The following is a 16,059-nucleotide window of genomic DNA, read 5'->3' on the forward strand; positions in this document are numbered from 1 at the left end:
TGTTGTAGTAGTGTTATAGGCATTGTAAAACACACATAGAGTGTTGAAAGGTCAGAAAAGTAAAGAGGAGTTTCATTTTCTTCCAGAGTTTCCAATGACAGCCCTCCCAGGACACCTACTACTGTTCCCTCTGCACCACCTTCCTCTCCTTCCATCTTAACCCCATGAAGGCTTTGGTGTCCTGTGCAGTTACTGTCTGTTTCTCATGAATTCCGTGCTGTCCTCTTTTTTGGGGTATTCTCTTTTGCTTTCTACTGTGAAGAACTACTCATAGCTGTCATAGAATGTTAGCAGCCCCTAAAACAGTGGGGGTACTGACACAACATTGGGGCTTTTTCTTTGGGGCACATACCTTCTCCTATAGTCATAGGGCTCTATTTCTAAGTCATAGTGTTCCTTCCCTGTGCTCAGCTTAGGCCTCCCAGAAGCTCTGGCTTCTCTCTGCTCTGTGTGTACCTCTCCTCAGTTTCTGAGCTTGCTTACTTTGAGCCTATGGCTCAGAAGGCAGAATTCTGTTCTGTTGGGGCCCACTTCCCTGTGGATCAAATCGAACCATTTTCACATTCCTTCTCTTCATCAGGATCCTGAGGTAAATTCTCAGTCTTGATAGGTTTGCCATAAACAGACTTTTCAGCTTGCTTGCTTTGCGGGAATGTCATTTCCCAGTTCTGTAGTATTTACAGCAGTGCTGAACACACAGCAGGTGCTCTGTGTTTATCTTTTGAGGGGATGCACTGATACTCCCGGGACAGAAGCTGGTACTGTGCCGGACACTCAAGAGTATTCTGTAGCTGCCATCTGTTCTACTCGAGGAACTCCCCCCCCCCCCCCTTTTTTTTCTACTCTGAATAACCCACTCATCTTCAGCTGACATGGAATGCTGGCAGCCCCTAAACCACTGGGGCACTGACACAGCACTGAGTCCTTCTCTTTGGGACAACTAAAGTAGCAGCCAATTCTTGTCATCTCTAAATCACAGGATCATGCCGCTTCTTCCAGGCTCAGCCCCGACATCTTCTTTCCTGTGCTCAGCTTGGGCTTTCCAGAAGCACCTGACTTCTCTCTGCTCTTGTGCATCCCTCCCTGCATTACTTGTGCAAGGCCAGCTTCATGATGCAGACATCTGACACTCCACAGCTGCTTCCATTGGCTCTACAGATGCTGCAGTTTTCTTTTCCCAGCTTTTCGTATCTCATGGGTCAGCTAGTCCTTTCCAATACATGCTTCTCCTTCTGTACCTAAGAACTGGTTCTTCCCAGAGTGTGTAGATAGAGGGACCTGCGCTTTTGCCGAAGCTTCTCCACGTCCCACCTCTAGATCACTGCTTTGCCTGCCCTATCTCACCGTGGTCTGAGACTGGCCATATGTCCCAGTCCACTGCCTCTTTGCATTTCTTGCTATCACTTGTCCTCTAGATTATTTGTGTTCGCCCCCTGAAAAGTTTTCTCAACCCCCTTAGCCAGCCATGCTGTCCTTTTTCATTCTTCCGATGAGTACAGTGCCAGCAGCATAGGCAGTGCCAGAGAGGGCGAGGGTCTGTGGAGACAGAGGCTTCTGATCCTTTACACAACGTTCACAGTCCTCCTCAGCGTTGATTGGAGAAAGAGGGAATTGGACACCTAGCGCTGTAAGCATATGGGACATGTGGGGCTGGAGGATTTGACTGGGAAGGGTTCCATTTCTATACACCTCGATGTTTCAGAGGTGACGGAGGCCTAAGCTTTCTACACCCAAGCTCAACTCCAGAAATGTGGGTCAGGGGGATCAGGAAGCCTCGAACTGCTATCTTCTTCATGTGCCCACCTGAGCAAGCTGCTGTGCAAGGCACTATACCTCCTTCTACCACTGGATGCCAGGGCAAGAGTTTTTTCCTTAAGAAAAATAGAGGGTCTGCTGGACTAGAGAAATTTTCTAAGGCTAGGTGAAAAGTGAAGTAACAAGTTGAGTCCAGGTCTCTGAGACTCCCATGATCCAGGATCCAGTTCTTGCTTTGAGGATCAGTCTCAAGGAGGCAGAGTCCTGCATTGCTGATCATTGAGTTTTCTCCCTGCCTGTCCCAGGCTCCCATGTGTTAAAACTTCTAGTCCCGTTAATACATTAGCCTAACAGTAATGTATGAGCTAGTGAGAAGCAGGGGCTGGCACTGCATCCAGCTCGTCTGTTGCTGCTGTTGTGTGGCTCTTAGGAGTAAAGGACACTTGAGCACAGTTTCAAGGATCTGGGGTACTCCCTGAATCTTGCCCCAGAAGATTTTGTTTGTTTATTTCTTAAGACAGGGTTTCTCTAGAGAGCCTTGGCTGTCCTGGACTTGCTTTGTAGACCAGGCTGGTCTCTAACTCACAGATATCTCTGCCTCTGCCTCTTTGAGTGCTGGGATTACAAGTGTGTGCCACAGTGCCCACCTACTATATACTAACACTGTTATACTAACACTTTTGAAAGGAAAGCTCTGTTAGTATCTTGGAGCCAGCTGAAGGCTGAGAGCTCTGAGGACTATGTAGTGGAGGCCTGCTAGACCATGCTGGAGGCACCAGGAGCAAATCAATGACCACATTGCTGTTTGGATTTCAGGGGGACTTCCTGCTCCCTCTCAGTATGGACAGGCCAGGACTGGGGTGGGTGTAATGCAGCTCCTGTCATTGTGCTTTGCTGTGAAGAGATGCAAATGTATATACACTGAGCATTTCAGCACCAGATTTCTAAACTCAGGACATGACCAACCACTCTAAAGTATGGCTGAGGGGAAGGTTTTTATTGTGGATATGAGGGAGATTATAACCAGAGGCATCTGGAAGGGTCCAAAGCAGAGAGAGAGAGTAGAAAACTGAGCATGGCCAGCAGATGACATTACCATGAGAAGAGCAAAGAGAAAGAGATTATCTAGAGGTGGAGTTGGGGGTGAGCTTATGGCAGAACAGCAGCATTATATGGGAATGAGAAGCTGGGGGAAGAAAAGCCCACGAGCTGGAGAAGTTAGGGTAGGAAACATGGTGAGAAGATTTGAGGAGAGCCATGGGGACTTGTGACACTGAGTGAGCCTGGAGGCCAGCATGTGTATTATGGGAACCACAGAGAGTCATTTGTTCCTTCAGACAGTGACGAGGAAATGTCTTCTTTGGTAGAGGAAAATGTGTCTCCAGAATTTGGGGGAGTGGAATTTCCTTTGGACCTGACATAAGCAGCTGCTGTACATTGTAGGCATGGTCTGAAGGACTACCTGTGTGTCTGTGCCAGTCTCTCAGAGTTGAGTTCCTGGAATGGATGGCCGAGGGCTGGCAGCCCTTCAGCAAATTGCCTGGGCTTCTAAGATGTTGAGGACATCTGCTGTAGCTGCAAGCGAGGCCCCACAGCACAACGTTCTCTCCTCTGTTTACCCCTGAGCTTATGCTGCTGCTGTTGGGTGCCAAAGTAGACTTGTAGGGATCAAAGTTGAGTTAGACAGGTCCAATCCTTTGAGCAGTTGAGTGTCTGTGGAGCAGAACAGGGATGCAGACACATAAACTACTGTGGAGGAGTGAAGCACATGTGGAGGGCAGAAGTATACCTCTCATGGGGTATCTTGGGGGTTTCCTGCAAGAGTGGTTTATGGGCTACGAGTGCCTGCCATATCTAGCATGCTGTGGCAGGAGGAGAGGAAGTGACAAAGATGGATAGCCATTTGCTATTTGATGGTGTACGCCAAACCTGGAGGTTAAGCAGGATCGTGGACACCCTAAGAGGAGGGCTGGGTGGTACACTCAGTGAGTATACGGTGTTCAGGGAGGGGCATGCTACATGGATGCCTGTACCTTTCCTTAGCTCATTGTCTTCAAAATCTCTTATGGAAGCTGTTGGAAGCAGGACTCACCTGTCTTTCCCATATTACAAGAGAGACAGGAAGGTGTGAAAAAACCTGAGGGAGGAGGGTAAGAATGATGCCTATTCAGCAGGTTAGAGAGAATTATTTTGAGACTGGGAAGCTTCCTAAACTGCTGTATTAGCAGGGTGGAACAAATTGGAAGCAGGCTCCCAGAATATAATCCTTCATCTGTCTGCTGTTCTGACAACTGTTCTGGGCCTTTCATCAGTGTAGCTGATAATATTTGACTCCCTAGGGCATTCTGAGATTTAATTAGTTCTGGGGCAATTAAGAATAGGTACTTTAGAATATTAGTGCAATGCCAGTTATACAGGAATGTACATAAATTAATGTCTACAAACTGTGAGGCACTGGTCTGGAAGACATGTAACATGCAAAGCACTCTGACTTGCTGTTGGGAGCTAAAGGATGGAAAATATGAGTTTACATCCTACCATTTGTGTATAGAATTGGGAGCAAGATCACCCTGGCAGAGGAGGGGTACAGCAAAGGGTGGGAAGGCGTGTACAAAAGGAACACATTCAATTGTTGTAGCTTAGCATCCTTCTGTGTTAGTTTCCACATAGCTGTGACAGAGTATGTTATGCAGAGCAGCTCAAGGTAGGAGGGATTGATTTTACTTTCACTTTGAAAGGGTACAGTCTGTTATGGTATCATGGTGAACTGCTGGATTACGTCTGGGTGGATCAGGATGCTGAGTGATCATTGTTGCTGCTCAGTCTCTCTCTTTTCCCCACTTTTATTCAGTTCAGATCACAAACCATAAGACAGATGGGCTCACATTCAGGGTGGGTCTTCTTCCCTAGTCAGTCCTCTTTGGAAACACACACACACACAGAGCGAGTGAGCAAGAGAGAGATAGAGAAGGAGAGAGAGGGAAAGAGAGAGAAGGAGAGAGAGGGAAAAAGAGAGAAGGAGAGAGAGGGAAAAAGAGAGAGAGAACAATCATATGTGATTCAGTCGAGTGAACAATGGAGGGTAACTACCACAGCTTCCTTTGTGCAAGAGTGGAGGATACTCAGCAGAACTGAAAGTACATGTGTGGGCATATACATGCTTACAGGTAAGTAGCTAAGGAGAATGGGTGGGGAGTGGGGGATGGAAGGAGAAGAACTGGATATCAAGGGCAGCTTCTTAAGGACCTGGGATCACTAGAGGCATGTATCAAAAATGCTTGATTTTATGGAGAAGTGGGTGGGTGAGCAGTGCAGAATGGTGCTGGTGGCCCAGGCAGATGAGGCTGGTATAGAAGAGTCACTGGGGTCATTTTACCCAAACAGGTAAAGGGTTAGGGTTGGGAAATCTCAGAACTCCATGGGGTTGTTTTGTGGGGTATCCACCAGAGGAGACTACTTGGACAGGGTGGGTTTAAACCAATACAAAGTCTTTACTAGCCTGGCTAGTGACTGCACTAAGTATTCCAGATCCCAGGGTAGCACTGAGCATTGCTGAGGGTGAGATTTTAAGCACAGAATCCATGTTCTGGGTTGATATACTTCAGCTAACAAGAACAGTTAGCCAGAAGCAGAACTACAGAAGCCAAAAGGCAAGGTTAGTACATTTAGAGACTTTTCCAGATCTATGGACTTTGATGGATTAGGCTCTTGTTTTCATTTTGGCAGGTGGTGCTGTCTACATGCCAACTTTTATAGCCTCAGCGCTACTTCCATCATAGTGTCAGTTGTGCTAAGGTCTAGAGTCCTGTTAGAGTTGGGGGTGGAAGTAAAGTTACTCAGTGATCATTTGGCAGCTGAGAATTTGGGGATAAATGCTCAGCCTACTCTCTTTTGGCTTTCATCTCCTGCTTGTGCCTACAGTGGCCAGACAGTTTGAAGCCAGAGAGCTCTAGGGTCTATTGTGTGACTCCTATGGGTCAGCCCTGGGGATGGGAATTTGGTAAAGAAGAACAAGGGTAGCCCAGAAGGGCCAGGGAAACTGCTGCAGAATCTCAGGGTACATGGGTTCTGTTCTCCTTATCTACCCTTAAAACAAACACATCAGACTTTGCTTTTTTGCAATGGCTGCCTTTAGTGTTCTGCCACAACACATCACTGCATGCAAGGGTGTTAGGCCCGGGTGTAGGGGAAGGACTGGAGCACAGTGTGCAAGCCATCCAGGAACATCTGCTTCCCTTTCTAAGGTTTACTTTCTCCTGTGCAGTGTCATCACTTTTTCACATGCTTTCATTTCCAAAGGAAATGAAATATAGAGAATTATGTTAATTTGCTAGGGTTGAAAAGCAACTTTCACAGATGTCAAGAACTTAAATGTTGTAATTGTCTGACACTTAGCAAAACAAAAGGCTAGGTAGCAGGGCGAGGCAGAGGAAGGTACAACCCACTCTCTACCCATTTCCCACTTTCTGGGCTGACAAAGAGAGGTTACAGCTTTCATCAATACAAAGCAAATTAAAGCATGATGTGACTCCGGATAGGATAGCTTGCCAGGCCTTCAGTGGATGCCCAGAACTTTCCTTGCACGATGCTGAGCTCTGCACTTGCTGCTGTTCTATACTGATTACAGATATGAGGATGTATTTTCCCAACATATAAGGCCATGGTAAGGACTGATTTAGAAATCTGATACAGGACAGTTAATAACAATAAACTGATTGTGATAATAGTGCAATAAAAGTGGCTTAAAATTCTGAATTGTTTATTTCTAGAATTTTTAGACTGTGTCTGACTACGTGTAATTGAAACCAGTGAAAGTTGGAGGTGACTGAGTTCCATTCCAGACTTGAGCTAGACTTGCAATGTGGCAGACTTGTCCTGACAGCCTCTCATGTGTGCTTGCTTCACCGTGTGACGGTGCATTGCGAGTGTTCTCTCCTGACACTCATTCTGCAGATGCTGCTCTTAGGTGTAGAGTTCTAAATGGCTGCAACGGAAAGGCAGAACAGCCTCTCAGCGGTGAGGTCCTAGACATAGTATCTGATGATCTCTGCCGTGCGCTCTCAAAGCTGACTTTTACATCCAGTGATGTTTGGCCAAGTATCCAGCACATCCTAATCCAGCAATTTTGACACTGTTACGTTGGACTTTCAGAAGTGCTCAGGGGAGGAGGACAGATGTGCAAGGCAGTGAAAGGGTGGTGGTGGGACCCCCACCTACTTCATTCTAATTTAGCTGGCATGTCTGAATTGATTGATGGCACTGAAATTGCCTGAGGAGGTCATTTTAAAAGGTCCTACTTCTAAAAAGTGTTTGAAAGTCACTGTGCTGACAGACAAAGCTGGAGTCACAATACTGAAGTATGATACAGGATTTGACCGACAAGGGGACTTTGGCTAAGGACCTTGTTCTTTGAAAGCACAGATTTATAAAAGCCTTAGATAGGAAGAGAGGTATATGAAATGTTGGCCAGAAAGGAACATGCATGTGTGTAGGAATAGTTTTGAGTTCTGGTCACACCTCTTGACAGTGCTTTGCCTGCAGGGACCAAGGCTTCATTATAGTAGTGTGGTTTCTCTCTCCTATGACAGTGACTGCAGGAGGAACAGGTGGCAGAGACCATTGCTAGGTATATTGGGTGAACCCTGCAGCTGCTGATGGGGGTTGATACTGTTTTCATCCCCTTCCTGTGATATTAGCTCATCCATTGGGACCAAGAAAAAGGTTGTGGGGATTTTATATCTCCTAGTTTGTCCTAAATCTTAAGTATCTCAAATAGATTTCAGCTATTGATCTCCTAAAACTTACATCCTATTGTCTTTGGGTGGGAATATTTTCTAGAACTTGATGAAAGTACTTTTTAAACATTCAGTACATTTTGAAAAGTAATCTCACTTTAGGATTATTAACTGTTTGTGCTAATGTGTGTGTGTATGTGTGTGTATGTTTTTTTTTTTAATGTCGCTATAATAAAATGTTTGTGATAACTAACTTCTAAATAAGAAAGGTTTATTTTGGGTCATAGTCAAAGAAGTTTTAATATGTGGTCATTTGACTCTGCTCTTTTGGGGCCTATGATGAGACAGTATACCATGAGGGGAGCATTCAGGAGAGCAAAGCTACTTAGCTCATGGGAGCCAGAAGCAAAGAGACTCAGAATGGGCTGGGGCTCATCCCACTGACCTGACTAAACCTCTCTGTCTTCTCAGAGGTTCCTCCACCTCTACTGAGCTGCATGCTGGAGACTAAGCTTTTAGCATATTGACCTGTAGAAGTACCCCAGCTTCAAGCAGTGTGGGTCAACTACACCTGCGTCTGCAGCAGAACACCCCACACTCCAGGTGTCTTTGCGGTATTTATTTTTGCAACTGGGGTGTGGTTCTTAAAAGACATCCGCTTGGGGTTGGAGTGATGCTCAGTGGTTAAGAGCAGGGGCTGCTCTCCCAGAGGCCCTGGGATTCCCTTCCTCACCCACATGGGAACTCACAACTATCTGTAACCCTCATACAGGAACATCGGTGCTTCGGCACTGCCTGCATGTGGTTCACATATATATACTCAGGAAAAAAAAAAAACACTCATAACTATAAAAACAGACAGACGGTCATCAGTTTGTCAGCTCTTCAGCCATTCATTAGGCACCCATCCTATAGGAGGGAGAAGGGTGTCAATCAGGCATTTTCTTGATCAGGAGTAATTGTCCCAGATTTCTTGTTGGCCCTAGCTGGGGAGCCGGGATTTCAGCTGGATTTCACTCTGCCCTATGACCTATGCCGTGGTATCTTAGGGAGATTGTGACTTCAGGGTTCTGTGCTGGGGAAATAAACACTTGTCTGCTGAACATAGCATTGCCTCTTCATAATAAGGAACATGGCTGCCCAGCCGGAAGAATTGGGAATACCCTAGACATACTTATTGGTACTTCGAATGCCTGGCCCTAGCACTGCATCTGTTGCTCTAGGAGCCAGCTGTGCAATTGATTGCAGGGCAGGCTTTTGCCCAGGCTCCAGTGGGGCTGCTCATCTGCATAAAGTGATTAGGAGCAAAGAGCCTTTTGCTGTTTGTGGAGACTCAACTGAAGCCACAGAGAGCAAATGCCAGTCTTTATTCTGGCCAAATTAGCCTTAAGCACAGATGGCTTGGGCTTGTCTGAGTGAACTGGGCTTGGGAGGGGGTGCTTAGCAGCTGCAGTATATGAAGTGCCTGTAAGCTGGCCAGCTTTCTAGAGAACAGTGATGGCAATCATGTTTCAGTGCAATGATTCTTAACCTGTGGGTCGTGACCCCCTTGGAGGTCAGATATTAGATCTTTACAGTACAATTCATAATGGCAATTCAAAATTACAATTATGAAGTAGCAACAGAATAATTTTATGTTTGGGGGTCACCACAAAATGAACTGTATAAAGGTGCCACAGCATTACAAGGTTGAAACCCACTGTTTCAGTGTATCATCTAGGCCCCTCTGTTGTCTCTGGGATGTATTCTATTAGATCTCTATTATATATACGATTTGCTATTAGACCATATTCTTGTCTCATTCTGAACTCCTCATGCACTGACTCCTCTCCATGTACTTTGTCTAACTATCTGCTTTGCAGTTTCAGAGGCAGAGAGGACAGTGCGACACACTTGCCTGGTGGACTCACACACAGCGCTGGTCTGCCGCTTCAGGGAGAGTCTGAGCTATGTCCTTTCTCCCTCTCCTTGTATCTTTGTTTCTTTATCTCTCTAAGGAATGGGGAGTAGTCCTCAAGGGCAAAGGGGACAGAGACAAAGGCAGGTACAGTGTGTTGGATGACTGGGGTCTAATCATTGTTACCTATGGTTGCTTCTGGGCTGCCAGAGGGTAGGCCACAGGCCTGGCCTTTATCCAGGTCATTAGTACCCCGTGTAGAGCTAGATACCTGGAGACTATTCCATGTTAATTGCTTAAAGAATGAATGACTTTCCTCAACTGAGATTTGTAGGCGTTCCTATCTCTCTCTAGTTTGTTGAGTATCTCTTTCTACTTTGTTGTGTTTCAGGTACTGTGGAAGTTGCTCAGTGGAATGGGCTGAACCCTGCTAACCTCACTGAGCTTCTGGTTTACTAGAGAGATAGATAAGAAAGAGGGTCACCAGTGGTGTGAGGTGTGTTTGCTACATCAGAACCCAGAGCACAGCCATACTTAGCAATGGTCCCTTCCACTGCCTGGGAAGGCCTGAACTCTCCAGGCCCAGGTGTATTATGACCTCCTCTGGGTGACTAATTTATTTCTTGTGTTCACACCCATTGTCAGTCTTCCCTTGACATGGAAGAGTCTGACTGGAGACACAGTGTGGTATTTGCCTGCTGACTTTCCTCCACCATTAGTAGACATTTGGCTATACATGTTGGCCCATTGGCAGTGTGTACAGGATAGGACTAAATCCAAACTATTTTCAAGAGGGAGAAACAAAGAAACAAATCTATGCAGAGCTATTGAATTACCAAAAGAAAAGGAAGCTACGAAGAATATAGGCATTAGCTGAGGGATAAAGTAGTTTTGTTCCAAAAGTCAGAGGATGCAGAGACTATTTAAAACACCCCAATGAAAGGCATGTGAGCTGAAAGCTGAAAATGACAGGCACTTGAAGAAGCACCTACCATCATGACTGCCAGCCTAAGTCAGGGAGATGATTCAGTGGGGAAAAGGCAACTTAGAAAAACACAGATGGGTCAAGTGAGGGTGCTGGGAAATTCATGAACAACCAGGTCAAGAGATGTACTGGTTATTTTTCTCATTGCTATGACCAGACACTTGACAGAAGCAGCTTGCAGGAAGAGATGTTCATTTTGGCTCAGTGTTTCGGAGCATACAGTATGTCAGGAAAAGGAAGGTGCTTCTGTCAGTAGTGCTGGGCCTGTGAGGATCCAGAAGCAGGTTGCTCAGGCTGGAGTCTTTCAGGCCCTGCCCACAGAGATCTGCTTCTGCTAGACAGGTCTCTTTAGGTCCTGAAGCTTGCATACTGTCCCCAGACAGTGTCACCTGCTGGACACTAATCATTTAAACTCATCTTACATCTTCTATAAAAAATGGAAAGAGGATATTGTTTAAATGGAGAGAGCAGAAAACAGCTAAAATAATAATAATAATAATAATAATAATAATAATAATAATAATAATAAATAAAGCCTGTTATCAAAATGTCTTCTCTTTCTTCCTCTCCCTCTTGGCTTTCCACAAAGAAGTATTAAGTGCTGGAAATGTAAGCTGCTATCCACCTAGCTGAGCTAAGTGCAGGGCTGCAAGGAGCAGTTGCATAGAGCATGTGGCAGAGAGCCTGGGTTTGGGATTGTATGTCTGGTAACATATGTCCCCCAGGCTCTTGCCTTGGAGCAAATGCGCTGCAAGTTCTCTGCATGGTCTTCTTAATTCTGTTCTCAAGTGATATAAGAAGATCATCTCCAAGAACCATTTCTCATGATGCTCAGGGTACTGCCTGGCCCATGTTGTCCAAAACCATGGGAAAACCTAGTGCTAAGGCTCTTAGGCACAGAGTGTGGCTACTCTAGGCTACTCAGAACTGGAGACTGAAGGGACTCAGGAGTGTTCAGTGGGGCCTCTTAGCTTCTGTTTCTTTGGAAATAGCTATTGCTGCTAACAGTTGATTTGGGTGTGATCCCAGGAAGTTGGAGTTGGAGCTGGGCTAGTGAGACTACCAAGATGAGTGCAGTAGAGTACCATTCTCAGAGCATAATGGCCATCATCTTCATTACACCAGTTCTGACTGCTCATAAGAGACCCTGAAATCAGGCCTGTTGACCTATTTCTTCTAGATGGGAATAGACTGGAGAGAGTCGTTGGATCCTTACCTGAGAGTCCAGCCATTTCTATCTGTTCTTCCTGATTATTTGCACATAATCCTGCCATAATTGCGTATGGGCTCAGAGGGGCTAGAGTTTGTAAAATGTGGAATGTTGACTGAAGGAGAGCTGTAGCGACAGTTTTGGAATTTTAGCTTCTTTAAGAAAACACAAATTTTATAAGAATATGTTTTCATTTTAATCCCAGGTGTGGGAATATGGGGCTGCTTCACAGCAGCTGACTATGATTTGCCTTTTGATCTAGCAGAGGCGTGGTTTTGCCAGCTGCAGATAGTTTCTGCGGTTGTGTGACATTTGGAATTCTGGGAACTTTTTGGAGGGTATGTAAGTGCTAGAGCCCTGATAGTGGGATCGTTGGTTGGTTGCAGTTTGTTAGTTGTTGTGCTCAAAGAAGAAATAAGAAGAAAGAAATTAAGTTCAGAGATCTGTCTCCCCCTCTATCCTTCTTTCTCTCCTATCCAGTGATGGTGGGGTGCAACTGGGAGAATAAAGGGTGGGAAAAATAAGAACACACAAAGAACAACTACAGGTAACTCCATTTATGCTGCTGTCATCCATGCAGAAGTGAGCGAGAGTTTTCAGTGGTATGGGTGCTTTGGTTGGTGATACCCACAACCCAGCAAATGGCTCCTTAACAACTGTCTGCTCACAAACTAATTTGTTCTTGAAGTTGGATTTTGATAGAATTGTGCTTTTATTTGTTGTTGGTGCCTTACTTGTAAGGTCAGGGTGAAAATTTATGTCTCCCTAGGGAAAGGTTTGTCATGGACACCATGGACATAGGGTGTGGCAGTTGGAGTCTCAGGATGCTGCCACATGACTCCAACATTAGCAGCCTCTGACAGTGCTTCAGAGCACTGTGTGTTGGCCCCATTTTGGTGACTGCTTAAGTGGGTGTAGGCCATTTGTACGTGGTGAGGGCTCATACATGGTTCTGCTGCAGGCTAGGTCAGAGAGTAGTAACCACCCAGGAGCACCAAAGGGGGTGTGGTTCTCTCTTGCTTTGCCTTTTAGGTTTTCTTCCAATTAATTTTGTGGCTCAGCAAAAATGCTTGTGGATTTTATTATGGCATTTTCATACATGTGCGCACACACACTCTGTACCTTAGTCATATTTCTCCTCCTCTCACTAGCCCCCTTCCTTTCCTCGAATAGTCTTCCTTCTGCTTTCATGTCATATATATGTAATATATTGTATATGTGTGTATTCAATATATCTATTCCACATATGAGAAAGATGGAGGAAAATGTGAAATATATTGTCTCTATCTTCCTCTCTCCTGTTATTCTCTTATTTTCCCCTCTGCTCTTCCTTTTAACCTCTTCCTTCCCCTATGGTCTCCTTCTATTCTCATTTCCCTCTCTCTACACACACACATGCACACACACGTACAAATGCACACATACATATAAACATATCTATACACACATGAGAGAAAATGTGTACTATATTTTTCTGGGTCTGGTTCATCTCACTTAGGATGGTAGCCTTCAGCCCCATTTATTTTCTGCCAAATGTCATTATTTCATTCTTATTTATGGCGGTCCCATTTTTTTTATTCTGATCTCTTACTCCTTTATCTTTTCCTCCTGCTACCTCTCAAAAACAGTTACTCCAGGGTCCAAGGTTTCAGCATTTGAGTCTTTGGGGAACAGCCACCCTTAGAATGTAGTGATGAATCATGGAAGATGTATCGGTCTGAGGACTAAATGCAGCATTGTTGCTCAGTCAATTTGTGGCCCATGTTGTTGGACCCATCAGGCTTGAAGACATGCGTGTGAGGATGTTGCTTGGGATTTGAGGCTTTGGCCTCAGTGGGTAGTGTGACAGATGGTTTATGGTAATTCTTACAGATATTCATGCTATTTCCTAATAGAGACAGGAAGGTGGCCATAAAGGGGTCCAAGTAAGAGAATAAGAACAGAACTCTCCACAGAACAAGCTGACTGAGGTCAGTAGTCCAGGCTGACTCAGTGACACTGCTGTGTGACCTGTCTTTTCCTTTATAAGCATCAGTGTATTGAATCAAGCTTTTTCTTGGCTTCTCATAGTGGCTTGTGCTTCCATCAGTTCCACAAGTGGGCCTGGTGAGGTCTGTAGCCAACATTGTGCTTATTAAGGAAGAAAAATGCTTTCAGAAACCGCTGATACCCTTCTCTCAGTGCCCTCCTGACCAAGCCCAGGCCCTGTAGCCTTGACACTGAGACTCTTTGGGTGCTGCAGTGTATTTTTGGTTCCTACAAAGGGAGATGGTATTCCTATAGAGGGTGGAATTGGTAGTGTGAAGCTGTGGGAGCCTTGGAGTGGAGGCATGGCTGGCAGAGGTGAGACACTGGTTGGTGGTGACCTTTGATGGTTACAGTTTTTGGCCAAAACTCTGCTTCCTGACCAACACAGTCCTATGGCCAGATACCTTACACTCCCATTGCCCTGTGCTGGGGCTAGCCCTGTCTCCATACCTTTTCTGCTCTGGTTCACTGCTACCTCTGAACTATTAGTTAAAACAAACTTCTTACCACTTAAAAATCTTCTGTTGGGTAATTTTCTTCAATGATGGGGAAAATAACCAACCCAGGTGCATACCAACAGCCTGACCAAAGAGCAGCCAGAAGGAGGGAGCCAGTAGCTACTAGCTACAGTAGTTAAGGTGAGAGGTCATTTCATAGTCTCTACTTAACGTAGACAAACTAAGGTCCATCTATTGTTTCTTAATCTGATGTAGCTTTTTTAGCCTTCACCCATTGCCAGCTACCAACTGCTTGCACGTATTTCTGCAGTGTGTACACCTGGTTTGTACAGTAGAGCTTGCTACCATTCATCCCCTGCAGTGTGTGGGCCCTCTTTATCTCTCATTACCCTGGCTGACAGTGTGTGCCCTTGTTTGCTTGTTGTGAATTTATACTATTAACCAGGCTAAGCTTATGGTAAGCTCAGATTCTCAGGTCCTTTTTTTTTTATGTCAACATATCTATTCTTGGCATATCACCCACATATTGAATTGTATCCCGTGGTGAATTCTGTTATTGAGCGAGATATTATTTTACAAGCAAAAAAAGAAAAATCCATTAAATGTTTTACCTTTTTATAGCATCCAAAATATCCTGCTGTAGTATTTATATGCATATATCACCTGTTATTTAGGCGACAGAAAGACTTCTGTAACTCGGACAATTTGTGGGCCTTTGGAAGTGTTTTTGTTACAGCCACTAAAAAAATGAATAAATAAATAAAACAAGGCAAAAATTGCTGTGAGGCATGTTGCATAGCAAGCTTCACAACATGTGGGCTCTGCCAGCAACCCTGGAGACCAGGTGCTATACCCATCCTGTGGCTTTCGGGGTCTGAAGCTATTAGTGGGCCTTGACTTTGAACCATGGAGAGCAGCAAGGAATTCTGATTCGTAATGCCTATTGTCTTTTTCTGTTGTTTGACACTATTCTGTTAAAGAGTAACTCAGACTGTTTGCAGAATGTATGGAGATGAACCAGGAGCCTGGCAAACACTGTGTTGGTTTATGGGATGCAATGTGTATGCTTGGTTTCTGTTCTCTTAGCTCTGCCTCAGCTAGCATGGCTTGCTAAAAATTCGCTCTCCTCTAGGTTACCAGTTGTACATTTATTGGTGCACTGTGTTGGGCTGCCTGGAGCTGATTTGAGATATAAGAAGCACTGGAAATTGGCTTCTGCCTGTCTCCCTGTGCCTCTTCCTCCACTGAATTGTCCTCACTGTTTCCTGGCTTCAGTCTCACCTCTCTGATAACTCATGTATTCCTGCACTTTCCAAAACCCATCTTCATACCTGCTTGTATGCTCACCTGTGCTACATCCCCTGTCTATCCCCTACCCTCATACAGGGTTGTTTGGAATCACTTCCAGTGTTCTCTCCAGACATTCTGAAGATCTGGTCTTCAGATGGGTCATTTCAGACACGGTTATTCTAATAAAGCTCTCTCTCCTCTCCTTTCCAGTTTTAGCTCACTTGGGACTGTCCAGGTGTTTGCATTCTAGAGCGCTCTTTTGTTCTTCTCTGATATGTGAAGGCTATTCTTGCTTTTTAGGCTAATGCCAAGGTTGAACCTGTCCTGGCTGCTGTTGTATGTCTGTGACTGATGCAATTCATTATTCTGCTATGATTTTAATTGTTCTGCAATGCATTTGAATGGTTTGTGAACCCATTTATTTTGTTCTCCACTACATGCTATATATGTAAAGCTTTAAACCAACTGAGCTATTCCTTGGATTAGATGGCTTCAGAGGCTCACTATTATCTTCAAGAGATACATATAGGAGCCAGCAGGTCCCATGATATCCTAAGTATGTTTTGGTTGGCTTCTTCATTGTCTAAAGAAAGGTCAGGTAGCAACCAGCCTTGAAAAACAGCGGCCACTGTAAAAGCCTGGACTTAGCATCTTCTTTTGAGCCATGAAAAGATGTGACAATCATTCCATATCCCAGGAGT

At 45.0% G+C, this 16,059-nt stretch overlaps 1 protein-coding gene across 2 annotated transcripts in view; it reads left to right on the plus strand.

Moving 5' to 3' along the window:
• The window catches only part of Zfat (zinc finger and AT-hook domain containing), a 197,989-nt gene that overhangs the window by 61,998 nt on the left and 119,932 nt on the right, over nt 1–16,059 (plus strand). The window lies entirely within an intron of this gene.

The sequence above is a fragment of the Meriones unguiculatus genome, chromosome 8, assembly GCF_030254825.1.
Source record: "Meriones unguiculatus strain TT.TT164.6M chromosome 8, Bangor_MerUng_6.1, whole genome shotgun sequence".
Lineage (NCBI taxonomy): Eukaryota > Metazoa > Chordata > Mammalia > Rodentia > Muridae > Meriones > Meriones unguiculatus.